The sequence below is a fragment of the Mercenaria mercenaria genome, chromosome 2 (genome assembly GCF_021730395.1).
Source record: "Mercenaria mercenaria strain notata chromosome 2, MADL_Memer_1, whole genome shotgun sequence".
Taxonomy (NCBI): domain Eukaryota; kingdom Metazoa; phylum Mollusca; class Bivalvia; order Venerida; family Veneridae; genus Mercenaria; species Mercenaria mercenaria.
Window position 1 is genome coordinate 97,155,452 of NC_069362.1, and position 6,000 is coordinate 97,161,451.

The window sequence follows — 6,000 nt, forward strand, 5'->3', positions numbered from 1 at the left end:
TAAAGTCAACCTGTACAGGTTTATGGTGTGAAAATAGTATACAGATCATGTATAGTAACAATGTCTAACAGTTTGCTTTAAATAAGCCAGTAAATAAACAAGGAAATTCATTGATGCAAGCATCAAAGACGCCGCCAAGTGTTGTGTCTGAAGTACATTTATTGCAATAATCATTACTTTATTAGTCTCACTGGCTACAAATTATCAACATTAGCACATAAAACAATATATGTTATAAACTGTTTAAAACATGAAGAATAAACATGATAGAAAAGTATATCATGCAATACAAATCCCCTACTTGCAATGACATTGACATTGCGAGTAGGTTGTCCCTTTACATACAAAATTAAAGTAATTATTTCACTAAGGTCAGCACCTGTGAAAAGTTCTGATATGCAGGAGCGTGTGTATGAACTTTCACAGAAATGCAGTTTGTTGGGAAATGAGGAAATGTTAAAAGATAATTATTTCAAAGTTGTGGTTCACAGAAAACATTATTTTTATTATCATGTAATGTAATGAGTGTTTTCTTTTCACTGATGAAGTTTCATGGACCTTAGTCACCTACATTATAGATTTCAGAATGCAGATTATACACAGCATTTTACTGTTTCCGTTGCCGGAACAACCAAAAATTTTGTCTCAAAGAAAAGAATGATGTAACATGAATAATCTCTATATTGCCCCTATTTACAAAGCATGAATCTTTCTTATACACTTTTGGAATATCATAGAACTCATTTATTTTCGGACGAACGATTAACTTGAAGTCCTCGTTGAACCGTAAGGTTACTAGGAATATGTCAGTGTCTATATTCAAATCTAATATTACAAGAAATTTAGCAAGCATAATAACCCACTGCCAAAGTGTAGAAAATGTTTTAATAAAAATGCTTTTTTAAGTCAGGAATGGACAGATACAAAAACAAACTATCTGTACAAGTAAAAAAAAAAAAGAAACAAGTATCAAGATAGAATACAACCAGAGCAAATAACTAGTCATATTAAATCAATGAAAATATAAATTCAATAAGGAAATCTTTTTGAAAGTCACTGATGCTTTGATAAGTTATGGTCCCATGGCTTTTGATATTATGATCTAACCACATTTAAAGAAGAATTAACTTGTCACTGACAAATTCAGCCAAATGATGGCTCTTTCTCGCACATCTTGGTTTGCAGTGAATATCTGTAAACACTGAGTATATGACACATAAGCAAAAAAAAAAATATTAGAAATAGGAATCTGCAAAAATGTGCGCATTCTGAAATAACATCACTACCTATCAACAAAGAAAATAAGACAAAAGGTTAAAAATAAGTTAACAGCGGCACTTCCTTCGTTCATTTCAACATATATATGCTTATTGATTCCTTTATTTAATTTGTTAATACGTTTTTTTCAAGGACTTTTATGCAGGCAATGTGTAATTTTCCGTATTTTTATTTTTTAATATTCTCTTCGAAGTTTACTGAAAGGTTATTGTCAAATACATGAATGCTCACTTGTCAGCAATTCACGCGTTGCAGTATGGTATATCTGCGGTGTGTTCTATTAATAGAAAATGAGATAGGTAAGTAGATCATGCTAAGATCAGAAATAGAAAACTTGACTTACAGAGTAATCTCCCTTATCAATAAATCGGATCAGCATTTTGACGAAATTGTAAATAAAACAATATTTTCTGCTCTACAAATAAGGAGAGGAAAGACAATTAACATTGTTTTATATCACGTAATAAGTTGCATTACATACATTTTTTATGTTTTCTTTTTGCCATTTTTTGTTTATTCACTAAAATCTATTGTGCAATATCGTTGGTCCTTTTACAAACTATTCACTGTGTTCAGTTTATCACTCCGAAACTATTAATTACCATCTTACAGGGTCCAAAATAAAAGTGTAGCTTATATACTCGACGCCGCCTCCTGGGCGGCGTCGAATGATTCACAGAACTACACAAAGAACATGTTTCATAACATAAAAACAATATGTGTCTACTTTTCAATTACTAAAATAAAATATTCAATATCAACAATAGTTGAAATGATACATTTTTATTACATTATAGCACTGGCTTCCAGATCGTTCGAAAACAAAAAACAAATTTAGATATCTGGAAATTAATGCTGAATTTCTTAAGAATTCTTTGGCACTTAATTACTGACAGACTATATATTATGGAAACACACGAGAATTAGTTGTCTTTTTACGATGAAAATAGAAACGCGTTTGGAACTTTACTCGAGGTAAATTGCCTCGTTATAAATATCTATATTTAACGCGTTAAACACGTAGGCCTCAATGGCGGTATTGGTAACGACAGCGGAAAAATTTATTGCGCGGTGGCCCGAGTTCGATTCCCGACGCGGGCATCTTTTTTATTCTTGATTTTGATTTTTTAAGATTAGAAACAAAACCTCATAATTATTCTAATGATTAAAATATGACCAAACTTCAATTTTAAAGAAAGACCATTTAAGCCAAAATCTGGAGGTTAGTGCCTTAAACATTTGTCTATTATTTGAATCATTTACTGTCAGTTCCATGTTCCTATGATATTGATACTCGTGAAATAGAAACAAATGTTATAGCCTATAATTTCCCTTCAAATCGTAATAGTTAACGAACGGTTGCACTAATCTAATTCCCTGAAACAAATAATAACCCATAAACAATTTCTAAACTAGAATTATGGTGAATAGTAAATCACACATCAAAGTGCTAGAAACGTACCAAGCATTCATTACGAAAACAGTAAATATTTTATAACCTACTCCAAGAGCAAATCAAAGCAAATATTTCCTGCACATACTTCTGAAATATAAATTATTCTAGACAAGGGTCTATTTCACATGATATATAATACAATAAATGTCTATTTCTTGCTAGACTTCTGGCAGTACTCTTCGAAATAAACGTCTTTGCTGATTATAACTCATGCCCGATAATCTGATATTTATTTATCTGGAAAACATTGATTAATAAAAAAACGTGTAACGTAACACAACACAAGTCTGAACGTTTTTGATGTTTATTCACATAGTAGAGCATTTAGTAAATAACTTTTATAAATCATTCTGTAACTTCTTAAGTCTAGTCTTAACAGCTTCATATCTACTTTCTGACCTTATATAACAACTTAAACAAATAAAATAATATTTGATTATTTTACAAACGATCGCGCCCCGATGACGGGATCGGCTTACTTCAGACAGCACATGCATTATCCTGAAAAGCAACTGATTGTAAACCATAATCGACTAAAATCCGTAAGAGATCATAAGCACAGCATCTCAAAACAAACAAAAATATTGTGTTAACAAAGATCTCATGCCACTAGATGTTACTCTGAAAAACGTTTATATCTTACAGCAAAATCATGGCCATTCCTCCTAAAATCATGCCGATTATTGATGTAGACCCAAACCAGTTATATATGGAATACTGGAAACGACACCTGGCTCCTCACTGAAATCAAAGGAATTGTCCCAAGCTAACGTTAATACGATATCAGAAACGATTAATTACACATAATTGAAATTTCCATTTGATTATTCATTCAAGAGATTATCGAAAGACATTCGTGTTTAGTGATACAGAGAGGCTTTTTGTTTACATTTTAATTCAAGTTGCTGATGCTAAAAAGGAGTCGTCATTCTTTTGGTTAACATAGACGAATTAAAAGTGATCTCTTCGAAGAACAATTCTTAACATACAAAATACGAATTTGATTTTTTGTTATAATTATTTCAAGCAAATTCAAGTGGAAATTTCTTTAGATACATCCACCCCGCTGTATCGTCGTAATAGGTATGGTAAATAAGTGCGTAAAATATGAGTAAACATGTATTTTAGAGATATTCTATGTGTTTTAGATATGTGTGTGAATGTTAGAGGAGATATGAACAAAGGAGTTACTGTTTCAGAGCCTCTCCATTGCGTACGTATGTAATAATTCTGCATGAATACAATATACAGTCAAGTTTTACTTGAAAACACCCATGATTTCTACAAAAATATAAATGTTTCCCGCAATATGTCAGAGACATTAAAGAAATTTATTAGTATTAAGAGTAAATAAAAATAGGCAATTGGAAAACTTTACAGAAACATTATTTCGAATAAATGCATCTGGGTAATATCATTCCTGAAACACGTTCAGTCTTTCTTACAGATAAACTAGTATAAATGTTGTCTTCTAGGTAAACTATCTATTTAATTGTTATTGTGTTTTTAATGATTACCATTCAAAACCGGTTACTGAAGGGGCTCCAATCCTGTTGTAAGGACCCGTTTTTAAATTAGCTAATGTCTTGTTGGTGTATTAATATCCTTGTTGCGATTTAATTTCCTTTTGGGTCTTTTCAGTTCTGCACATGGAAGAAGAAGGTCGTTTACAAATAAATGCCAGGGTTGTTTTTACTTCTAATCGAAGGAATCCTCGATTGTTTATACTTGCTGATGTTTAATATATGGACGTAATTATTCTATGCGCTTTTAGATATTGTGAGGGAATACTTAAATAGTATTTTGAGATTTTTGTTGAGTGATTTAGATCTATCAGTTATGCAGTTTATATAGCAGAGATGTAGGCTGATATGTATTTTTACATACAACGCATCGTTATACGTGATGTCACGGCTTTCATTGGAAGCAATATCACATAAATATTTTATGTGCATTTTAGTGTTCATATGTCTAATCCATTCATCAAAATTACTTCGGAAAATAATACTTTTATGAGTGGATTAGGCAATTTTCCAATTAATGGGTTAAATATAAATATATTCATTTCTACTCCCTCGGGTTTCTAGCAGATATTTTTCATACAGCTTAGCACAGAACGGCGAGATAAGATACACACATGAAGTAATATAAACCGCATGAAACAGAATTACTGACTACTTGCACTTTCTGCATTGCCCCTCACTTGATAACCAACAATAGCTTTAGCATCGTCTCTATATTTTAATTTCAAAGCCACATAACTTTATCTTTAACAGAAAAGGATAGAACATCAGTGTTAAACCCTTTTTTCCTGTCACGAAACAAAATGCATTTTACCCGTTTAAACATTTTTGTAAAAGAACTGCATGTAATATTTACGACAAACATTTCATTTTTGTCCTTTTTCAGTTATTGACAGATTTATGTCTAAATGTGAAACCCTTACGTAGTTGTCGGAATAATGAAGTTTATTTCCTTACCGCGTATTTACATAAGCTCTTAGATAAAACGATATATCTGGTATATTGACTATTTTTATTTCAATTTTCTCTCGTTTAAATAAACTTATTGTGGTCAGTCAGTTTTTTTTCGCCGTCAACAATTACACACAAATCCAAACAATAAGCACCACATGACAGTTCATTTCAAATGCGCATGTAATATCTGAAACATTGCATTTGTTCTAAATGGATATTATGTTCTAAAAAGGAAGTGAATGATATCTTAAGGTTTTATTCATAACATGACATAAAGCTAAAATAATCAAGGGAATTCTAGTGTCACGCGCAACTGTATGGTTATAGTTTATGCCAGTATAATTTCCGTGTACGGTCGCATATATAAATGCTGAATATTTCCCAGGAGGTTTGAATAATTACATAGTATCTGGTATTGTGCAAACATCAACGAAAATGTGCATAACAAGGTCTTTGAACATATTTGCTTGTCATTGGGATAGATCATTTGATAGATTACAATGCAAAGCATAGACACGCGCAAAAACAATAAATTTGAAAACAAATACAAAGGCCTAGTAGGGGCAGCCACGTTCTAACAAAAACGTGGTCTCACTCTAAAATAAACCATCAGCATTGTATGTATTTATGTGAAACGATGGACATGCATTGAATGTATGTATGTAGCAATACCCGCTAAAAGCTTTTTCCTGGTGTTAGAACAAATTACAGCTACAAGGTGCCATACACGTTTAAGCCTAGAAAAGTGATTACACTAAATACCTATTTTGATTAAAACCTTCCGGAAGA